Source organism: Capra hircus, chromosome 1 (genome assembly GCF_001704415.2).
Source record: "Capra hircus breed San Clemente chromosome 1, ASM170441v1, whole genome shotgun sequence".
Lineage (NCBI taxonomy): Eukaryota > Metazoa > Chordata > Mammalia > Artiodactyla > Bovidae > Capra > Capra hircus.
The window spans coordinates 85,497,535-85,522,892 of NC_030808.1; the positions used below are offsets into that span (position 1 = coordinate 85,497,535).

Sequence of the window (25,358 nt, forward strand, 5' to 3'; positions counted from 1 at the left end):
GAAAGACCATGAGAAAATACTTGAGGAGATAATAGTTGAAAACTTCCCTAAAATGGGGAAGGAAATAGCCACCCAAGTCCAAGAAACCCAGAGAGTCCCAAACAGGATAAACGCAAGGCAAAACACCCCAAGATACATATTAATCAAATTAACAAAACTCAAACCCAAAGAACAAATATTAAAAGCAGCAAGGGAAAAACAACAAATAACACACAAGGGGATTCCCATAAGGATAACAGCTGATCTTTCAATAGAAACTCTTCAGACCAGGAGGGAATGGCAAGACATACTTAAAGTGATGAAAGAAAATAACCTACAGCCCAGATTACTGTACCCAGCAAGGATCTCATTCAAATATGAAGCAGAAATCAAAAGCTTTACAGACAAGCAAAAGCTGAGAGAATTCAGCACCACCAAACCAGCTCTCCAACAAATGCTAAAGGATATTCTCTAGACAGGAAACACAAAACAGGTGTATAAACCTGAACCCAAAACAATAAAGTAAATGGCAATGGGATCATACTTATCAATAATTACCTTAAGTGTAAATGGGTTGAATGCCCCAACCAAAAGACAAAGATTGTCTGAATGGATAAAAAAACAAGACCCCTATATATGTTGTCTACAAGAGACCCACCTCAAAACAAGGGACACATACAGACTGAAAGTGAAGGGCCAGAAAAAGATATTCCACGCAAATAGAGACCAAAAGAAAGCAGGAGTAGCAATCCTCATATCAGATAAAATAGACTTTAAAACAAAGTCTGTGAAAAGAGACAAAGAAGGACACTACATAATGATCAAAGGATCAATCCAAGAAGAAGAGATAACAATTATAAATATATATGCACCCAACATAGGAGCACTACAATATGTAAGACAAATGCTAACAAGTATGAAAGGGGAAATTAGCAATAACACAGTAATAGTGGGAGACTTTAATACCCCACTCACACCTATGGACAGATCAACTAAACAGAAAATTAACAAAGAAACACAAACTTTAAATGGTACAATAGACCAGTTGAACCTAATTGATATCTATAGGACATTTCATCCCAAAACAATGAATTTCACCTTTTTCTCAAGTGCTCACGGAACCTTCTCCAGGATAGATCACATCCTGGGCCATAAATCTAGCCTTGGTAAATTCAAAAACCTGAAATCATTCCAGGCATCTTTTCTGACCATAATGCATTAAGATTAGATCTCAATTACAGGAGAAAAACTATTAAAAATTCCAACATATGGAGGCTGAACAACACGCTACTGAATAACTAACAACTCACAGAAGAAATAAAAAAAGAAATCAAAATATGCAAGGAAACGAATGAAAATGAAAACACAACAACCCAAAACCTGTGGGACACTGTAAAAGCAGCGCTAAGGGGAAAGTTCATAGCAATACAGGCATACCTCAAGAAACAAGAAAAAAGTCAAATAAATAACCTAACTCTACACCTAAAGCAACTAGAAAAGGAAGAAATGGATAACCCCAGATAGTAGAAGGAAATAAATCTTAAAAATCAGGGCAGAAATAAACGCAAAAGAAACAAAAGAGACCATAGCAAAAATCAACAAAGCCAAAAGCTGGTTCTTTGAAAGGATAAATAAAATTGACAGACCATTAGCCAGAAGACTCATCAAGAAAGAAAGGGAGAAAAATCAAATCAATAAAATTAGAAATGAAAATGGAGAGATCACAACAGACAACACAGAAATACAAAGGATCATAAGAGACTACTATCAGCAATTATATGCCAATAAAATGGACAACGTGGAAGAAATGGACAAATTCTTAGAAAAGTACAACTTTCCAAAACTGAACCAGAAAGAAATAGAAAATCTTAACAGACCCATTACGGAAATTGAAACTGTAATCAGAAATCTTCCAGCAAACAAAAGCCCAGGTCCAGAAGGCTTCACAGCTGAATTCTACCAAAAATTTAGAGAAGAGCTAACACCTATTCTACTCAAACTCTCCCAGAAAATTGCAGAGAAAGGTAAACTTACAAACTCATTCTATGAGGCCACCATCACCCTAATACCAAAACCTGACAAAGATGCCACAAAAAAAGAAAACTACAGGCCAATATCACTGATGAACGTAGATGCAAAAATCCTTAACAAAATTCTAGCAATCAGAATCCAACAACACATTAAAAAGATCATACACCATGACCAGGTGAGCTTTATCCCAGGGATGCAAGGATTCTTCAATATCTGCAAATCAATCAGTGTAATTCACCACATAAACAAATTGAAAAATAAAAGCCATATGATTATCTCAATAGATGCAGAGAAAGCCTTTGACAAAATTCAACATCCATTAATGATAAAAACTCTCCAGAAAGCAGGCATAGAAGGACATACCTCAACATAATAAAAGCTATATATGACAAACCCACAGCAAACATTATCCTCAATGGTGAAAAATTGAAAGCATTTTCCCTGAAGTCAGGAACAGGACAAGGGTGCCCACTTTCACTGCTACTATTCAACATAGTTTTGGAAGTTTGGGCCATAGCAATCAGAGTAGAAAAAGAAATAAAAGGAATCCAAATTGGAAAAGAAGTAAAACTCTCACTGTTTGCAGATGACATGATCCTCTACATAGAAAACCCTAAAGACTCCACCAGAAAATTACTAGAGCTAATCAATGAATATAGTAAAGTTGCAGGATATATAATCAACACACAGAAATCCCTTGCATTCCTATACACTAATAATGAGAAAGCAGAAAAAGAAATTAAGGAAACAATTCTATTCACCATTGCAATGAAAAGAATAAAATACTTAGGAATATATCCAACTAAAGAAACTAAAGACCTATATATAGAAAACTATAAAACACTGATGAAAGAAATCAAAAAGGACACTAATAAATGGAGAAATATACCATGTTCATGGATTGGAAGAATCAATATAGTGAAAATGAATATACTACCCAAAGCAATCTACAGATTCAATGGAATCCCTATCAGGCTACCAGCGGTATTTTTCACAGAGCTAGAACAAATAATTTCATAATTTGTATGGAAATACAAAAAACCTTGAATAGCCAAAGCAATCTTGAGAAAGAAGAATGGAATGGGAGGAATCAACCTGCCTGACTTCAGGCTCTACTACAAAGCCACAGTCATCAAGACAATATGGTACCGGCACAAAGACAGAAATATAGATCAATGGAACAAAATAGAAAGCCCAGAGATAAATCCACACACCTATGGACACCTTATCTTCGACAAAGGAGGCAAGAATATACAATGGAGTAAAGATAATCTCTTTAACAAGTGGTGCTGGGAAAACTGGTCAACCACTTGTAAAAGAATGAAACCAGAACACTTTCTAACACCATTCACAAAAATAAACTCGAAATGGATTAAAGATCTAAATGGAAGACCAGAAACAATAAAACTCCTAGAGGAGAACATAGGCAAAACACTCCGACATAAATCACAGCAGGATCCTCTATGACCCACCTCCCAGAATGTTGGAAATAAAAGCAGAAATAAACAAATGGGACCTAATTAACATTAAAAGCTTCTGCACAACAAAGGAAACTATAAGCAAGGTGAAAAGACAGCCTTCAGAATGGGAGAAAATAATAGCAAATGAAGCAACTGACAAACAACTAATCTCAAAAATATACAAGCAACTCATGCAGCTCAATTCCAGAAAAATAAATGACCCAATCAAAAAATGGGCCAAAGAACTAAACAGACATTTCTCCAAAGAAGACATATGGATGGCAAACAAACACATGAAAAGATGCTCAACATCACTCATTATCAGAGAAATGCAAATCAAGACCACAATGAAGTACCATTTCACACCAGTCAGAATGGCTGTGATCCAAAAGTCTACAAGCAATAAATGCTGGAGAGGGTGTGGAGAAAAGGGAACCCTCTTACACTGTTGGTGGGAATGCAACTAGTACAGCCACTGTGGAGAACAGTGTGGAGAGTCCTTAAAAAACTGGAAATAGAACTGCCATATGACCCAGCAATCCCACTGCTGGGCATACACACTGAGGAAACCAGAATCGAAAGAGACATGTGTACCTCAGTGTTCATTGCAGCACTGTTTATAATAACCAGGACATGGAAGCAACCTAGACGTCCATCAGCAGATGAATGGATAAGAAAGCTGTGGTACATATACACAATGGAGTATTACTCAGCCATTAAAAAGAATACATTTGAATCAATTCTAATGAGGTGGATGAAACTGGAGCCTATTATACAGAGTGAAGTAAGCCAGAAAGAAAAACACCAATACAGTATACTAACACATATATATGGAATTTAGAAAGATGGTAATGATAACCCTGTATGCAAGACAGCAAAAGAGACAGATGTACAGAACAGACTTTTGGACTCTGTGGGAGACGGAGAGGGTGGGATGATTTGGGAGAATGGCACTGAAACATGTTTAATATCATGTAAGAAACAAATCGCCAGTCTAGGTTCAATGCAGGATACAGGATGCTTGGGGCTGGTGCACTGGGATGACCCAGAGAGATGGTATGGGAGGGCGGTGGGAGGGGGGGGTTCAGGATTGGGAACTCATGTATACCCATGGCGTATTCATGTTGATGTATGGCAAAACCAATACAGTATTGTAAAGTAAAATTTAAAAAATAAATAAATATTTAAAAAAAGAAAAACCTCAAATAGACCATCTAACCTACCATCTAAATGAATTACAGAAAGAATTACAAACAAAGCTCAAAGTCAGCAGAAGAAAGGAAATAATAAAAGTCAGAGCAGAAATAAACAAAATGGTGACCGAAAAAAAAAAAAAAAGCCAGTAGAAACCAATGAGCCGCGTTTTTGAAAATACAAACAAAATTGATAAGCCTTTAGTCCAGGCCATTAAGAAAAAAATAGCAACAAAACTAAACAAAATCAGAAATAAAAGAGAAGCTACAAACAATCACAGAGATACAATCACAAGAAAATAAAACAAGCAGTTATATGTCAACAGACTGGAAAACCAAAAAGAAATATATACACTCCTAGAAACATACAATCTTCCAAGACTGACTTGGGAAAAAAAAAACAGACAATCTGAACATATTGATCACTAGTAGCTAAATTGAATTAGTAATTTAAAAAAAACTCCCAACAACCAGAAGTTAGTCCTGGATGGCTTCACAGAGGAATTCTACCAAACATATAAACAGGAGTTAATACCTATTCTCAAACTATTCCCAAAGATTGAAGAAGGAACACTTCCAAATTCATTCTATGATGCCATGATTACCCTGATACCAAAACCAGACAAAGACACTACCAAAAAAGTAAATTACACACCAATATCTCTGATGAAATATATAAAGAACTCATATAATTCAATATCAAAAAATCAAACAACCCAATTTAAAAATGATCAGAAGACCTGAACATGTATTTTTCCAAGGAAGATATACAGATGGCCAACAGGCACACAAAAAGAACCTCAACATCACTAATCATCAGGGAAATCTAAATCAAAACAACAATGAAATACCACCTCACGCCTGTCAGAATGGATATTATCAAAAAGATAACAAATAATAAGTGTTGGCCAGGATGCAGAGAAGGGGAAATCCAGGTACACTAAGTCCCCTACATATGAACAAGTTCTGTTCTGATAGCATGTTCATAAGTCCAACAAAGTTAGCCTAGGTACCCAACTAAGACAATTGGCTATATACTTACTGTGCTGTAATATAAGTTTATAACACTTTTAACACAAATAATACATGAAAGACAAACACAATAAGTAAAACATTTTTATTCTTACACTACAGTACTTTGAAAATAATGGAAGTACAGTACAAAGGGTGGTATACAGGGGCTGGCATCGAGTGAATACACAAGAAGAGTTACTGACTGGAGGAGGGAGAGGAGGTGGGAGATAGTAGAGCTGAAGGGTCCTGAACAATAGGAAATAGAGGGCAAGCTGCAATTTCACGCATGCCTGGTGTTGATGACATAGGTTCTGGCTCTTTGCTGGATTTAATTCTATCTACCCTTTTGAAGATATGATTCAGGGACTTCCCTGGTGGTCCAGTGGTTATGACTCCATGCTCCCATTGCAGGGGGACACAGGTTCAACCCCTGGTCAGGGAACTAAGATCCTGCATATTGTGCTGTGTGGCCAAAAGAATTTTTCTTAAAGAAAAAATGATCCACTGATGTCTGGGTAGTAGCTCTTTTTTTTCTTCTCATCATAGATGACACAGTAGCACTGGATTGCATTCTGAACAACTAGCTGCTGCATCATTCATGTACCATTTGACTTTTGGGTCCTGTGCCTCAAAAACTAACAGTGCCTCCTCAAATAAAGACAATCCCCTTGCCGTTTCCTGTGTCATGAGTCTGTTCAGCTCTTCTGTTACTTCTATCTCTCTTTGTCCTTTCTTTGGGCCTCTAATTCCATCAGGTCTTCATTAATAAGCACCTCATGTTGCACAACAAGGAGTGCAATGAAGTCATCCTCTTGAAGATCTAGCTCCAACTTCTCACTGAAGATCACTAAGTTGCTGAAGACTTATTTGGACTCTTTGTCCACCTTCTCAAATCCATGAAAATTGTGAACACACTGCAGGCAAAGGTTCTTCCAAACCCCATTCATAGTGACAGCCATAACCTCACACCAAGCAAAGTCAATGGTCTTGTAGATGTTATAGTCCATCCAAAAATGTTGTAACATTGTTCCTGATTTGTCATGATGTAAATAATATTTCTTGAAAGTTGATATAACTTTTTGGTCCATAGGTTGGATGAGCAACATAGTATTTGGTGGCAGATGCACTACATTGATGTTAGGATGAAAGTTGTCCATGAATGGGAAGTGGCCTTGAGCATTGTCAAGCAGTAAAAGAATGTTGAATCAGATGTCCTTCTTCAAGTAATATTTCTCTTCCTCCAGGATAAAGTAGTGGAAAAAATAGTCCTGGAAAATGGCCTCTGTAAGCCAGGCTTTGGGGTTACTCTTCCACATAACAGAAAGGGAGCCCATGGCTATTAATAAATCTTGGGTTACCTGATACACTAAGAGAGGCTTCAGTTTCATACTGCCAGAAGCATTGCCACCAAACATCAGAGTTAGCCTATCCTTTGAGCTTCCCTGTTGGCTAAGACAGTAAAATCGTCTGCTTGCAATGCTGGAGACCTGGGTTCAATCCCTGGGTAGGGAAGATCCCCTGGAGAAGGAAATGGCAACCCACTCCAGTACCCTTGCCTGGAAAATTCCATGGATGGAGGAACCTCGTAGGCTACTGTCCACGGGGTCGCAAAGAGTCAGATGCAACTGAGAGACTTCACTTTCACTTTGCTGATTTTCAGTCTGGCATCAACTTTTCCTCCTTACTGATATTACTTTGGTCTGGTATCCTCTTCCAGTACAGTCCTGTCTTGTCCACATTAAAAACCTGCTCGAGTAAATATGCACATTCATCAATAATTTTTGAAGCATTTCAGGAAGTGAAGAGGAACTAAAAAGCCTCTTGATGAAAGTGAAAGAGGAGAGTGAAAAAGTTGGCTTAAAGCTCAACATTCAGAAAATGAAGATCATGGTATCTAGTCCCATCACTTCACGGCAAATAGATGGGGAAACGAAACAGTGTCAGACTTTATTTTGGGGGGCTCCAAAATCACTGCAGATGGTGACTGCAGCCATGAAATTAAAAGATGCTTACTCCTTGGAAGAAAAGTTATGACCAACCTAGATAGCATATTCAAAAGCAGGGACATTACTTTGCCGACTAAGGTCCATCTAGTCAAGGCTATGTTTTTTTCCTGTGGTCATGTATGGATGTGAGAGTTGGACTGTGAAGAAGGCTGAGCACCGAAGAATTGATGCTTTTGAACTGTGGTGTTGGAGAAGACTCTTGAGAGTCCCTTGGACTGCAAGGAGATCCAACCAGTCCATTCTGAAGGAGATCAGCCCTGGGATTTCTTTGGAAGAAAAGACACTAAAGCTGAAATTCCAGTACTTTGGCCACCTCATGCGAAGAGTTGACTCATTGGAAAAGACTCTGATGCTGGGAGGTACTGGGGGCAGGAGAAGAAGGGAACGACAGAGGATGAGATGGCTGGATGGCATCACTGACTCAGTGGACGTGAGTCTGAGTGAACTCTGGGAGTTGATGATGGACAGGGAGGCCTGGCGTGCTGCAATTCATGGGGTCAGACACGACTGAGCGACTGAACTGAACTGATCATATCTACCCTCACTGCCTTGCCATTTACTCTGGAATTGTAAAGGTAGACTCTAGCATTGGAACTGATGAAATGGCTGGCATTAAAAGATGGGCCCTATGATTTTTCTCTGTGTTTCTTCAGGTCTTCATAGAAGCTTTTAGCTTTCTCTTGAATCAGCATTAAACTGAATGGAATTTGATACTAATGCTGATCCTGCATCCACACACTGAGAAGTTTTTTCATTTCCTCTATACTTTTCCCTGCTTCAACATTATTGTCAATATCACTGGCACAGCAAACTTCACGTTTTATGATTTGTCCTTGTTCTTTAGAATCACGCCAATGGTTGAATGATTCATGTACTAACAAGGAGCAAAGTCTACCATCTTTTTGCCTCACTCCACTTTCTCAATTATTTTCACTTTTGTTTCCATCACTATCGCTTGGCACTTCTTAGCATTACTAGCTACATCACTGACTGCTGCTTTTACACTTGCTTCTGGACTTCCTGGGACTGAAATAAAGATACTGTCCTACTGTATTCTATAAAGTACACAAAAGCACAACCACTAGTAGAGGATATATGCATGTGACAATATATGCCAGACTTGTAAACTAACCTTCACACCTGGACACACAAACACATGTTTGCATCTTTGAAAGTTCTCAACTTGAAGATTTGTATATAGGGATCTTACTGTTCACTGTTGGTAAAAACATAAATTGGTTCAGGCACTATGGAAATCAGTATGGAGCTTTCTCAAAAACTAAAAATATACCTGTCATATTATTTGGAAATTTCTCTCCTGAGGATATCCAAAGAAATGAAAACACTAAATTCAAAAAGATACATGCATCCCAATGTTCATAACAGCATTATTTACAATAGCCAAAATATGGATGCAACCTAAGTATCTATCAACAAATAAATGGATAAAGAAGATATGATGTGTATGTGTGTATGCGTGTGTGTTGTTGTTTTAATCGTTCAGTCCTGATTCTTTTCAGACCTCATAGACTATAGTCCACCAGGCTTCTCTGTCCATGGGGTTTCCCAGGCAAGAATACCTGAGTGGGTTGCCTTTTTCCTCTCCAGGGGATCTCCTCAACCCAAGAATCGAACCCACGTCTCCTGCATTGGTAGGCGGATTCTTTACTACTGAGTCCATATATATGTGTATGTATGTATGTACATATGTATATGTGATACACACATATACACATAAACACATACACACATATGAAGAATTGATACTTTCAAACTGGTGCTGGAGAAGACTCTTGAAACTCCCTCGGACTGCAAGGAGAACAAACCGGTCAATCCTAATGGAAATCAACCTTGAATACTCACTGGAAGGACTGCTGCTGAAGCTCCAATACTTTGGCCACCTGATGCAAAGAACCAACCCAGAGGAAAAGACCCTGATGCTGGGAAAGATTGAAGGCAAAAGGAGAAGGAGGCAGCAAAGGATGAGATGGTTAGATAGCATCACTGACTCAATGGACATGAATCTGAGCAAACTCTAGAAGATAGTGGAGGACAGAGGAGCCTGGCATGCTATAGTTTGTGAGGTTGCAAAGACTCACAACTTAGTGACTTAGTGACTGAACAACAACAGTATACACACACAAACACATATACATACATACATATATGATGGAATATTACCAAGCCACAAAAAAATATGAAATTTTGCCATTTGCAGCAACAAAGATGGACCTGGAGGGTATTATGCTTAGTGAAATAAGTTAGATAAAGACAAGTACTATATGTTTTCTTGCACATGTCGAATCTAAAACATAAAACATTTTTAATATATAGCAAAACAAACAGATGCACAGTTACAGAGAATAAACTAGTGGTTATCAGTGTGGAGAGATGTCAGGGGGCAAGATATGGAAGGCAGACTAAGAGGTACCAACTACTAGGTATAAAATAAATAAGATATAAGGATATAATGTATATATATAGCCAACATTTTATCATAGCTTTGTATGGAATATAATCTATAAAAATACTGAATCACTATGCTGTATACTTGAAACCAATATAATATTGTAAGTCAACTATACCTCACTGAAAAAAATAATAATCATTGTATTAACTTGTTGCTCTGAGCAGAAGCCTAAACTTATTTTGTCTGATTGTTTTGAGCCTTCAACCTATAGCCCTACTTAGATCCAGATATTTCAGTTTCCAAATTTGCTGAATGTTCTGTTTGTTTTTTAAGAATGGAATATGGAAGGAAATCTTGATTTCCCTCTATACCACTGAGATCTCAACTACTTTACCTCACACTATGGACAAGTCCAACCTCCTGCGAAGCCAGTAGCAGGAAAATTTAGGTAGGACCTCAGGGATAGTGAACCTGGAACCCAAGGATAGTGAAAAGATCAAGAGCTGTCCTCTCTACTCAAGAGGAATTAAGGCAAAATGGAGAAAAGCCTAGAGATACTCTTCTTTGCTTAGAATTGCTCTGCCTCTATTAACACACAGGATTCCAACCTCATTCTCTAGGCATTTCAGTCTCACTCTTTGGAAGACCCTCTGGTAGAGTACACAATGCGGAAGGGTGGGGAGCCTATAGTGTTACACGTACTACTTGGCCTTGCCCTTGCTTTCCAATTCATCTGATACCAAATCCATCTTTTCAAGTTTTACTGTGACAAGTCTCTGTTTTGTTTATTTTTTAATTATTAATTTCTGATTTTGTGTGTGAGACCAAAAGAAAAGGCTTTTATGACTGCTCTTTCCTTTAGGACTGGAAGAGCTGACAGGGGTTGTGTTACAACAATGCTCAGCTGATCTCAGGAGAAGCTGGGGAAGAGATAGTGACTCTGGGAGTTCAGGTATTCTTACTTGCATGGGCCATTTGCAAAGTCTTGAGAGTGACCTTAGTCATGCAAGTGTGTGTGTGTTCAGTCACTAAGTCATGTCTGACTCTGTGTGACCCCATGAACTGCAGCACACCAGGATTCCCTGTCCTTCACTATCTCCCAGAGTTTGCTAAATTCATGTCCATTGAGTTAGTAAGGCTATCTAACCATTTCATCATCAGGTGCCACAGTATCTGTCAGCTTTTTTTTTTTAATGTAATCTATTGTTTTTATTTTAAAATTAATAGTTTATTTTACTTTGAATGTATAATTGTGCACTCATTTTCTTAAAGGAGTACTCCTTAATTAACAAGGTTTTGGTGCACCCCTGAGTAGAGAATGCACTGGTCATAGCAAACACGCTCTTTCAACAACACAAGAGAAGACTCTACACATGGACATCACCAGATGGGCAACACCAAAATCAAACTGATTATATTCTTTGTAGCCAAAGATGGAGAAGCTCTATACAGTCAGCAAAAACAAGACTGGGAGCTGACTGTGGCTCACATCATGAACTCCTTATTGACAAATACAGAATTGAATTGAAGAAAGTAGGGAAAACCACTAGACCATTCAGGTATGACCTAAATAAAATCCCTTATGATTATACAGTGGAAGTGAGAAATAGATTTAAGGGACTAGATCTGATAGAGTGCCTGATGAACTATGGACAGAGGTTCGTGACATTGTACAGGAGACAGGAATCAAGACCATCCCCATGGAAAAGAAATGCAAAAACCAAAATGGTTGTCTGGAGAGTTCTTACAAATAGCTTTGAAAAGAAGAGAAGTAAAAAGCAATGGAGAAAAGGAAAGATATAAGCATCTGAATGCAGAGTTCCAAAGAATAGCAAGTAGAGATAAGAAAGCCTTCTTCAGCGATCAATGCAAAGAAATAGAGGAAAACAATAGAATGGGAAAGATTAGATATCTCTTCAAGAAAATTAGAGATACCAAGGGAACATTTCATGCAAAGATGGGCTCGATAAAGGACAGAAATGGTATGGACCTAACAGAAGCAGAAGATATTAAGAAGAGGTTGGCAAGAATACACAGAAGAACTGTCCAAAATAGATCTTCATGACCCAGATAATCATGATGGTGTGATCACTCACCTAGAGTGACATCCTGGAATGTGAAGGCAAGAGGGCCTTAGAAAGCATCACTATGAACAAAGCTAGTGGAGGTGATGGAATTCTAGTTGAGCTATTTCATACTGGAAGATGATGCTGTGAAAGTGCTGCACTCAATATGTCAGCAAATTTGGAAAACTCAGCAGTGGCCACAGGACTGGAAAAGGTCAGTTTCATTCCAATGCCAAAGAAAGGCAATGCCAAAGAATGGCCAAACTACCACACAATTGCACTCATCTCACACACTAGTAAAGTAATGCTCAAAATTCTCCAAGCCAGGCTTCAGCAATAAGTGAACAGTGAACTTCTTGATATTCAAGCTGGTTTTAGAAAAGGCAGAGGAACCAGAGATCAGATTTCCAACATCTGCTGGATCATCAAAAAAGCAAGAGCGTTCCAGAAAAAAAACATCTATTTCTGCTTTATTGACTATGGCAAAGCCTTTGACTGTGTGGATCACAATAAACTGCGGAAAATCCTGAAAGAGATGGGAATACCAGACCACCTGACCTGCCCCTTGAGAAACCTATATGCAGGTCAGGAAACAACAGTTAGAACTGGACATGGAACAACAGACTGGTTCCAAACAGGAAAAGGAGTACGTCTGTGTATTGTCACCCTGCTTATTTAACTTATGTGCAGAGTACATCATGAGAAACGCTGGGCTGGAAGAAACACAAGCTGGAATCAAGATCGCCGGGAGCAATATCAATCACCTCAGATATGCAGATGACACCTCCTTTATGGCAGAAAGTGAAGAGGAACTAAAAAGCCTCTTGATGAAAGTGAAAGAGGAGAGTGAAAACGTTGGCTTAAAGCTCAACATTCAGAAAACAAAGATCATGGCATCTGGTTGCATCACTTCATGGCAAATAGATGGGGAAACAGTGGAAACAGTGTCAGACTTTATTTTGGGGGCTCCAAAATCACTGCAGATGGTGACTGCAGCCATGAAATTAAAAGACGCTTACTCCTTGGAAGGAAAGTTATGACCAACCTAGGTAGCATATTGAAAAGCAGAGACATTACTTTGCCAACAAAAGTCCGTCTAGTCAAGGCTATAGTTTTTCCAGTGGTCATGTATGGATGTGAGAGTTGGACTGTGAAGAAAGCTGAGCGCCAAAGAATTGATGCTTTTGAACTGTGGTATTGGAGAAGACTCTTGAGAGTCTCTTGGACTGCAAGGAGATCCAACCAGGTCATTTTAAAGGAGATCAGTCCCGGGTGTTCTTTGGAAGGAATGATGCTAAAGCTGAAACTTCACCTCATGTGAATTTGACTCAATGGAAAAGACTCTGATGCTGGGAGGGATTGGGGTCAGGAGGAAGAAGGGATGACAGAGGATGAGATGGCTGGATGGCATCACCGACTCTATGGACATGAGTTTGGGTGAACTCCAGGAGCTGGTGATGGATAGGGAGGCCTGGCATGCTGCAATTCATGGGGTCACAAAGAGTCGGACATGACTGAGTGACTGAACTTTACTGAACTGATTTGGCGAGAAGAACATAAGCACAAAGATAGGCAAAGACTAGCCCTTTTGGAGTCCCAGTGAGAGAAAAGAGAGGAACACTTCTGAGAAAAAGCTAGAAGCATCAGAATGCTGGATAATTTAGCAAGTTACAAGAGTAAACTGAAATAAGTATACAGGTTAGAGGAAAGGAAAAAAGATTGTTGTTTAAGACATAGTGCACTGATTAATACCTACTCCAGTGTTCTTGCCCGGAGAATCCCAGGGATGGGGGAGCTTGGTGGGCTGCTGTCTATGGGGTCACCACAGAGTCGGACACAACTGAAGCGACTCAGCAGCAGCAGCAGCAGCACTGATTAATGAGTGAGCTTAGTATGGCAGACTGTTTTGATTTTTTTTTTGTACTTGTTTGATATTAGAACAGCAGCTCTTGTCTGTTATTTCCAAGATGGGAAGTTGTCCACATCATCTCAGAAGTTAACACAGCTCAGTGTTAAGAGCACAGATTTTCGAGCCACATGAACTGGGTGTGAATCCTGACCTGGCCACCAACCAGACATAAGAGTTTGGAAATCTGTTGGAAATCTCCTGTGCCCATTTCCTAATCTGCAAAGTGAGATTAATACTGCCATCTACCATATAGTCTTCTTAAAAGGATTAAATACAATAAAACATACAGAGCACTTCTTACCTGCCTAGTACAAAAGTCTGCCAAAAATGTGAGGTCTCTTAGTCATTCCCCAAGTCTCCCCCTCTAAATATCACTGCTCCTGTTTTCTGTGGTACTCTCATATTGCATGTTTAGGTTTTCTATCATATTTTCTTTTAAATAGTGGTGTTAATAATTTAAAAATTAATAAGTCCTGCTTGCATCAAACTTGGAAAGAAACCCAAAGAAATATAAAGGAGAAATTTTAAATAATTTAAATCTCTTTCCAGCACATTCATGCAAGCTGCATATCTAAGTGTCTATGTGCAGCAGGTACTGTCATGGACTCTGGTGCCTCTAAATCCTATCTTTTTCCTGGCCTATATCTCTGTCCTATTCAGTCTGTTTAAAAGGAGAGATGCTAACTGTTTTTGAAGTCTACTCAGTCAAATAACTAAGGCTAATTCTGCTCTTAAGTTCAACTTCTTTCTAATTCAACTTCGGTTCTAATTTAACTATCTCTGGATCAGGAAGATCCCCTGGAGAAGCATGGCAACCCACTAAAGTGTTCTTGCCTGGAGAATCCCATAGTCAGAGGAGCCTGGTGGGCTACAGTCCATTGGGTTGTAAAGAGTTGGACACAACTGAAGCAAAGTAGTATGCACATACCTGCAATAACACTGATATTAAGATTAATCCTAATCATAATACTAAGAGTCGTTCCATGTGGTACAAAAAGTTCTCATATCCAGTTCACACTATTTCTGTGTGGGGACATAGGCGAAACATCAACATCTGTAGTTTGCTAAAGTTTATAAAGTCTAAGGAGTATTCCCAAGGAAGTTAAACAATTTTTACCAGATCACAAAGCTAGAATACAAAGGGCCTGAGATTCACATTCTGGTGAGCACAGGGATGATGCCTTCAACTTTGGAATCTGCACATTCTTTGCAGCCATCTGAAATTTACCATTTTAAATGGTATGTCTTCTGTCCAGTGGACAGCTCCTTCAGCTCCCATTTCCAATCAAGAGAGTATCCCAGACCTGCTCCCAGACCCAAGTTCTCAGGTAACCATTGAGTTAAACCTTGAATGTGCCCACTTGGAATCCTTTACCACAGCCTTGGAGACAGTCCCCAGATGGACGGGAGGATGAGGACAGTCATCTGCTATTAGTCTATTCTCATGGTGGCTGTCAGGATTATTTTCCAATATGCAACTTAAAAATTAAATATACACTTGAATTTTTCTCTCCTTGTACAACAGAGATGAAGTGAGCCAAGACTAGCAACAGGTAAGGGAGAAGAGAGACAGGTTTGCTGTTCTGAATAGGCTATCACTTGGTTTTGTGAAAAGTGAAGCGAGAGATCTGTCACTTCAGTCATGTCCAACTCTTTGGGACCCTGTGGACTGTAGCCTGCCAAACTCCTCTGTCCATGGCATTCTCCAGGCAAGAACACTGGAGTGGGTTGCCATTTCCTCTTCCAGGGGATCTTCCTGACCCAAGTATTGAACCCAAGTCTCTTATGCCTCTTGCATTGGCAGGCAGGTTCTTTACCAATAGCGCCACCAAAGTATTTAATAATTTATTCATGTATTTATTTTCCTATATTGAGTTCAAAAAATAGTGGGCCGCTAGTCAAAATGAACAATGCTTATGATTCTCTGAAATGAAAGAATATATCCATGAAAAAGAGAAGGAAAGGAGGGAGACAGTCTAGTGAATTATTCACTCATCTTTCCTCATTAATAGCAGAATGTTCTTAACAAATTAATAAGCAATTACATTCCCATTGACTGAGATGCCCAAGGGAATAGCCATCTGATGCATTTATTAAATTAACTCTATATGCTCTGAGCCAATGTCAATTGAGAAGCACAAGAAATAATTTTTTTTTAATTTTACAGATTTACTTTTCTGAGCTCTGAATGATACCTAGAGTAAAAGAGAGAGGGCAGAAAGGGCAGTTAAATTCAAAGAAAGATATGAAGCCAGAGGTATTCTGAAAGTAGCCTGGAGTTAGATACACCAAATTCCACAAAAATGTGACAAAATTAGTTGGCAATTTCTTCAGGAAATTCCTTTAACTCCTTTATGGAATTCTGCAATTTTACCTAGTTGTACCTAGGAATAAGATTGTCAGAATATTTTGTGCTGATGTATATAGCAATTTTATTCACTACAAGCTCTGGGTAATTTCAAATCTCAAATACATTTTATAAGAAGTTCAAGAAATATAGAAAAAAATTGTTGATTACTAGAGGATCAGATATTTTATTCCTTTTCCAGGCTAACTCCTTTCTTTACTTATTAAATATGATTAAATGCTTACCGTATACCAGGTATAGTTCTACATGCTTTAAAAATATTAATTCATTTACTCCTTATAATAACCCTCTGAGGCAGGTCCAAATAGAGGTTAATTTGCCCAAGGCTGTAATAGTGGAACTGGTACTCAAACCCAGGCCATTTGGTTCCAACATCTGTGTGCCTAACCTCTACTCTGTGCTCTCTACAGGGAAGAAGGAATGAGGAGTAAATAACATGCTCATGAATGCCTACCAGGACATTTACTCTGTCATGTGTTCCCTTCCTCTCTAGCAGCACTTTGCATTTTGTCCACAAACACTGAGGTGTTTTCTTTCAGAAGAGAACACTTCAAGCTGTCATTCTCTTGTCAAATTTCTTGAAGGGAAGCCCACACTTGCCACATCCACTTCTCTGCCAGGTATTTATTCCGTAACTTCATGAAATCTGGTTCCCTACTCCCTCCCACTTCTCCACTGACACTGCTCTCTTGAAGGACTGAACTACCTTATTCAGTGGCCTGCTTCTCAGACTCACCAATCTCTGCCTCCCTGCCCCTTTCTAGACCCTTTTCTCTCTGGGTTCCTGTTAGCCAGGTCCTCCATTTTCCTTTGCTGGTTGACACACCTTGAGAGCTAGCCTTGGTATGACTCTTATTCCCTCTCTCTCTCCACACACACTATTTTTTAAACATTCTCACATCCTCGAGTAACTTCTACTCTTTGCACTAATTTCTGGAATCTGATTGGCCACAAATCTGACTTGTCAGCACTCAGAAAGTGGGTCCAGTTTCTTTGATGATAAAGTCGCATTAACTAATCTCATAAGATAAATGAAGTATTCACTTATAATGAAAAGTAGTATATCAAAGGGTCATCAACCCAGAGCATTACATAGGGAGCGAAATTATGATCAATATACCGGTTCATTTATTTAGAACAAGTAATATTATTACCAAAAAAAAGAATGACCACTGGAGTTCTCTCATAAGCTCATTTTCCCCAAAAGAACGTTCCAGTTGGGAAGTTAAATTATATTCAGAAGACTACTAGGTCAGCATGGAATAAGAATAGGGGGAAATAATCACATGACTCAAATATTTAGCAGCATCAGTCTGTAGTCACAGGTGTATTTAGCTCAATAATAGAGCAAGAGCTGCCGATGGGACCCAGTAAGTAGAATAATTATTAAAGGCATCATTTCCCCTGAATGAACAAATGAATGAATGAATGATGAACAAGAGTCTTGAGGTTATTTTTATTTTACCATTACATTATAGTTATTTGTTGAAATATTGATCCCTTTGCAAAATCTGAGCTGAAAGATGTCATGGGCCACATAGGCTCATCACTGTATCTTTACCATCAAGCACATTGCTTAGCACTTAGTAGTGTGCTAAGTCACTTCAGTCATGTCCAACTCTGTGCAACCCTATGGACTGAGGGTCGCCAGGCTCCTCTGTCCATGGGATTCTCCAGGCAAGAATACTGGAGTGGGTTGCCATGCCCTTCTCCAAGCACTTAGTAGAGAAGGCAATAAATACTTATTAAAATTAAATCGTTCAGACAAACAAAATACCTTCCAAAGTTAGCTTTAAATGTGAGTTCATCCAAAAGTCCTATTGTGTGGGGTTTTCCCCTTGTTTTTCAAAGTTATGTAGTCAAATAAATAGAATGCCTTGATTTCAAATGTTTACATCTAGCTCACAGATTTGAATATTGTGAAACAGCCAATCACACAGTTTTCATTTTTGTCCATCTTATTTCTATAAACTTTGGCTATTTCTCCTATCCAGTGACTACACCCCAATCCCACCCCCACTCCTTTATTTTTGATGCTTCTCATTCTCTGTAGGTGGAGGATATAGCAGCAAAGAGAGGAAATAAAAATAACAGATTCTGTGTGCCTATATGGGCTAACCCAGGGCACTCATGGGGTTAAAAGCACTGCAGTAATATTAAGCACATGTTTCAAGTCAGCAGGGTGCCAGCCTGAGATGTCCTCAAAGCCTAATTTGATAGATATTATGCCATACACTGCTGCAAGTAGTAATGAAGAAAGTAAAAATTTTATGGATGAGCAAAATAGGAGCTCTTATGGATGGAGTGTTTTTAAATCAGGTGTATAATTTACCCAGTGTCAGACCACATGTAGAGTGCATTACTCAATTGAACTTACAAGCAGATAGGAAAGCAGTTTCTTTTAATAAGCACTTCTTCAACTTATTGGCTCTACAATTACTTGCACCAAATTACCAGCAGCTGCTGCCTGTTTGGTGTTTTATCCTAGACAAGGAGTTACATTAGTTTCTAATCAACAAGCCATTCAAGGACTCTTTATAATTTTTAGCTTAATTCCACTTTTATTTGGAATTTATTAATTGAAATATCGAATATTTTCATGACAGTATTTTGCTTAGCTTCCCTTAACAGGAAACCTATTCAACTGCTGAGGTTGAAGGGGAAAAGGGAGGGAAGATACTTGTCAAACTTATTTCTAACATTTGCAACATCATATATCCTCTATTGGATTTATCTTGCCTTATAGTCTGAATTTTGACATTTCAATTGCTTTTGTAAAAATAATGATACTGTATTTAGACTTTATATTTGCAGTCAATAAATTGTTTTGTCTCTAAATAGCATATTCCCATGCACAGGAGTTAACTTCAAGTTTAAACATTAACCAATTCAGTTTAACAGAGGCCTTCTCAACTTTGGCACTATTGACAATTGGGACTGGCTAACTCTTTGTTGCAAGAATGTTCTGAACACTGTACAATGTTCAGGCAAGATGTCTGGACTCCAACCACCCGATGCCAGTGGCACCTTCCCACCCCCAGCCCCTAGCTGTAACAAAATGCCTGCAGCTATGGTCAAACCACCCCAGACGATTTAACAGATTTGAAGAAATTAAATGGAAAAGGGTTTCAGAAACAGTTGTAAGAGGAAAGTATTGAATATGTTTTCAATTCATTTGTTAAAGATCTTTCAAAGTATTTATACAAAGACTGTGTCTGTGTGTGTACTAGTCCATATTTGCTTGCTTTACGAAGAACTGTAAAATGAATTTGAGAAAATTTAGCCAAAATTCAATTATTTAAGTATTATTCTATTTTCAAGCTGCTTTCAGATCCAAAGGCAAAAGGAAACCACCACCACCACCAGCAGCTGCTAATAGCTAAATAAATATTTGTATAACTTTCACTGTAGAAAGCAAGACCTGGGGACTAATTTTAGACAAGTGTGGTTATACTGTTGTCAGTAGAGCCAATAAATCTGAGACCAAATTCATTCTTTGGAATTCTATTACATAATATTGCCAGCTTTAAATTAAAAATCAGAAAAATGAACATAAGTGATAATTAACAATGATAAATCATAAAAATGGCAAATCCAGTTCAAGATTTTTCTCATAGGGCCTTCAAATCCATAGTTGTATTTTTGAAGATCAGAATCAAAATTGGTAATGCCAAGAATTAGAGTACCTGTACACACTGAAAAACAGCAAAAGTGAAAGAAAGTTAAATTGCCATCCCATTCACCATCTAGTTATCTAGAACTGAACCATCTACCATCTTCCATCTAGTCATATGTTGAAAGATCCAAAAACACCCATTTGAAAGTGGTTCCTTCTTAGAGTATCATAGAAACTTAATCACACAAAACTTGAAAGATAATTTATATTTACCAGGGTCCTTCCCCAACTTCATCCTAATTAGATACACTTTACAACAAGCTTCTTAAACTTTAGTGTAGGTATGGATCACTTGGTATCTTGACAAACTGTGGATTCTGACTGAGTAGGTCTGGGGATTTTGTATGCGTGCATGCCAAATCACTTCAAGTCATGTCTGACTCTTTGTGACCCCACTGAATGTAGCTGGCCAGGATTCTCTGTCCCCGGGATTCTCCAGGCAAGAATACTGGGATGGGTTGCCATTTCCTCCTCAGGGGATCTTCCCCACTCAGGGATCAAACAGGTGTCTCCTGAACTGGCAGGCAAGTTCTTACCATACTGCCACCTGGGAAGTCCACCTGGGGCTTTAGGGAGCCTTTCTAACAACCTTCCAGATGATGACAATGCTGCTGATCCATGGACTACATTTTGATGAGCAAGGATTTGCTTACAACAAATCACCAACTGATCATCTAGCCTGATCTTGAACATTCTTAGGGGGCCAATAATAGAGAAAATCTTAACTCCATAAAGTAATACAACATTGTACCTAGTGAAATCTTAATTATTTTCAGGTTCTTTTTGGAAACAGTGTCTAGACCATGGGAAAATTGAGCAATAAGGTTTTTTTTAATGCTTTATTGGGGATGGATTGAGAGATTGGGATTGGCATATATACACTACTATGTATAAAATAGCAATCAGTTAAAAACACTTTGGCACTTCCCTGGTAGCTCAGTGGGTAAAGAGTCTGCTTGCAGTGTAGGAAAGCCATGTTCGATCCCTGGCTTGGGAAGATCCCCTGGAGAAGAAAATGGCAACCCACTCCAGTATTCTTGCCTGGAGAATTCCATAGACAGAGGAGCCTGGTGGCCTATGGTCCATGGGGTCACAAAGAGTCGGACACGACTGAGTGACTACACTTTCACTTTCACAAACAATTTATAGAATTAAGCAAAATTACTGAAAAATAATTGCTAAATCTCAACCTATTGAAGTCAATTCAAAATGGATTCCTTCTGCTAATGATTTATGAAATTCAAAAATAAATAGTTGGATCTTCATACAAACCATGGTTTCTATGATAGACTAAGGACATGTTCCCCTCTTACCACTGTGTCTACATGACTCCACTAAAATAATGAAAAAGAGAACCATCATGTCTCTAACAGCGACTCTGCAGCTATAGCCCAGCCTCTTAAAAAAAAAAAAAAAAAACTAAGATTTTTCACACAGCTCTGCTATATTTTGACCATGCTGACAAAAACATGTCATAAGTCTGTTATTTTATAAGGAAATAAGAGGAATGACTTATTTCCTTATAAAATAACAGACTTAAGACTTCATGGGAAATAGATGGGAAAACAGTGGAAACACTGTCTGACTTTATTGTTTGGGGCTCCAAAATCACTGCAGACGGTGACCGCAGCCATGAAATTAAAAGACACTTACTCCTTGGAAGAAAAGTTGCTTTTAAACTGTGGTGTTGGAGAAGACTCTTGAGAGTCCTTTGGACTGCAAGGAGATCCAACCAGTCCATTCTGAAGGAGATCAACCCTGGGATTTCTTTGGAAGGAATGATGTTAAAGCCGAAACTCCAGTACTTTGGCCACCTCATGTGAAGAGTTGACTCACTGGAAAAGACTTCGATGCTGGGAGGGATTGGGGGTAGGAGGAGAAGGGGACGACACAGGATGAGATGGCTGGATGGCATCATGGACTCAATGGACGTGAGTCTGAGTGAACTCCGGGAGATGGTGATGGACAGGGAGGCCTGGCGTGCTGTGATTCATGGGGTCACAAAGAGTCGGACACGACTGAGTGACTAAACTGAACTGAAGAGGGAAGACATTAAGTTAGTGGATTCACTCCTTTTACCTGAGACAAGAAACATATTCTCCCAAAATCCAAAGAACTTTCAGTTTCCAGAAGACTCAGATTCATGACCTTAAAGCCAGACCTATAAAAGCACCATTACTTCATGAGTATAGTTTGCAAATAATCCAAATCCTCTATTTTACATCAGTAGTTTTGTTTCAGCCTATTTTATGGCTATGTTAGTCCTCTACCCAGTAAAGAGAAGTGAAACAATAGTTTTAAATGTTATTTTTTCTTGTTCATTTTTTTTCTATTGAAGTTTAGTTAATTTACAATGTTGTGCCAATCTCTGCTATACAGCAAAGTGACTCAATTATCCATTATGGTTTATCCTAAAAGATGGATATGAAGCCCAGAGATAATACATAATCCTGATGCCACTTAGTGATTTTGTGATCACCTTAAATATTCAAAATATTTAACAATAGGCAATGTTTGCACTTCAAGCAATCAGAAGAGAACCCTCAATCAGAAAGGACACTGCGCATAAGCCATCAGCACAGCCATACTAGTGCACAATAGCCACAAATTGGCCTACCTTTGAATAACAGGAAGACAGAAATCCCTATGGACAGTGTAGTGCCATAGGGCAGTTTTATCATGGGTAGATGCAGGCCAGGAATGACTTTTACTCAGAATAGGGATAAATGTGTAGTTTCCTCCAGAATGAAGTTCTTTGGGAATCAAGATTAATGTCAATCATATTTAACACATTTATAAATGTTCAAAGAGACCAAATTTATTCAGTGTGAAAGCTCCCAGTTTGTAGCTAAGAAAAAAGGTAAAGTATAGTATAAGTGAAGTGAGTGAAGTCACTCAGTCATGTCCGACTCTTTGTGACCCCATGGTCTATAGACTGCCAGGCTCCTCCATTCATGGGATTTTCCAGACAAGAATACTGGAGTGGGCTGCCATTTCCTTCTCCAGGAGATCTTTCCAACTCAGGGATCGAACCCAGGTCTCCCACACTTCAGGCAGACTCTTTACCATCTGAGCCATCAGGAAAATCTTACCAATTTGTACAAGTGGATAGAAAATTAATCAGTAGACTTCAACTTAGAAAGTATATGGTAACATATTTTATGATAAATGACAGGCATAAAATGAACAGCTCTGAACCATTAGCTTCAGGCAGAGGAAGTACATGTCTAGGAGTCATTGCTAGTTTCCCAAAGACACTAATTGAATCATCTATGGGGTTGAAAAGTGAAGAAAACATCAATTTATAAAGAAAACTACTAAATACATGTTGAATCTAAAAACACAAAGCAAGCAAACCAAACAAAAGCAGAGTTATAGATACAATGGAGAACAATTTGTAAATGCCAGAAGGTTGGGGAGTGGGGTGGGGGCAAAATAGGTAAAGGGGATTAAAAGGTACAAATCTCCAGTTATATAAAAAGTTGTGTGCGGGAAAAAGGAGAATAAGGAGGAAGAGGAGAGAGATGGGATGGGAGGGGATGAGGGGCAGCAGTAAGGTGGGGTGGGTGTGGGAGGGAAGGAAGAGGGAGAGAGAGGAAAGGAGAAGTGAAAGAAGAGTAGAAACTCAACTGAAATTAGCATCCTAGAAAGCTTCACTACTTAAACTTTTTGAATGCTAAGTGAGATTATGCTATTACATATCAAAACTTTTAATAATGAATCTAGAGAAGGCACACAACAGAGGAAACAGCAACCAACGTGTTAAGGTGTGGCTATTTGAGGCACATTGAAACACTGGCCTCTTCAGCCTGGAAAGGCAACTTCTTAATGGGGAACTTGATTAAAATTTTTACAATTACAAATAATCTGGGTAATATGGTCACAGGCTTGTTCCCCAATAGAATGGTGGGGCATCCTTGAAACTTTAGTAAAATAAGTTTAGGAAACTAGAAGGAAGAAGTGATTAGCAAATTTACAGAACCCAAATTCATCTGCATCATCTCCCCCAACCTCCCTCCCACAAAAGTTAACACAAGAAGGAAATAAGACTTCAGGTCAAAGTTCATTCCTCTATTCAGTGCCAAGCACCAGGCTAAAAGCTAAGACAGAGCTGAAGAGTAAAACTTCTGTGGTTCCTGCTCTGTTAAGTTTAGAGCCAACTGGGTTAGTGCCTGAATGGAGTGACAAATAAATAGCTGAAAAATCGCACCAATAATATAACATTATAACAGATCAAAACTCTGAAGAAAAGGCACATGGTCCTATGACAGTGTCTGGCCGTGGGCCTTGACCTAACTAGAAGGACATTATTCGGAAGTGTGCTGATATCTTAGAGATGGGTAGAATTTGAACTAACAAACAGGCTAAACAGCAATAAATGCCCACTAAATAAAGCCAGACTCTTTTAACATTCAGTGTACACTAAAGCATCCAATTTAACCAAAATTCATACTTATTTCAGTGGAAGGGCTTCAAGGACAGACTACTGGGATCTCCAATAACACCAACACTGGGAGAATGATACAGAAGGCTGATGCCAAATAAAAAAATTTTAGCTATAAATGATAGATAATTAATTGGCATCTCTTAACTGGAGTTATCCACTGAAATATCATTTATAATAAAATGCATTATTGCCCAGAATATGACTGGCTCATTTGAAAGGTGAGAAATCTATACAAGTTAAGAGTGGTTATGTAAGATGACTTACCTCATAAAGCACAAAAAAAGTTCACTGAACCAAAATTCACTGAAAAGGGAAATTAATAAAAATTCATAGGGCCATTATAGCACTGTCTAGTTTGATTTATATCATTATTAGTTCTGAAATGCCTACTTGTGACTAGAGTATGAACTTGCGATATATCATGTTTTTCATTTTTGAATCCCTAGCCGAAAGCATGGGAGAAGGCAATGGCACCCCACTCCAGTACTCTTGCCTGGAAAATCCCATGGATGGAGGAGCCTGGTGGGCTGCAGTCCATGGGTTTGCTAAGAGTCAGACACGACTGAGTGATTTCACTTTCACTTTTCACCTTCATGCATTGGAGAAGGAAATGGCAACCCACTCCAGTGTTCTTGCCTGGAGAATCCCAGGGACGGGGGGAGCCTGGTGGGCTGCCGTCTATGGGGTCACACAGAGTCGGACACGACTGAAGCGACTTAGCAGCAGCCGAAAGCACAGTGCCATGCTCATTGCAGGCAATCAATAAATGTTTGTTGACTTGAAAGACAATAGTTAAGGC

The 25,358-nt window shown here is 38.8% G+C and overlaps 1 pseudogene; it reads left to right on the top strand.

The window, feature by feature from the left end:
• The window catches only part of LOC108636353, a 112,950-nt pseudogene that overhangs the window by 83,861 nt on the left and 3,731 nt on the right, over nucleotides 1-25,358 (top strand).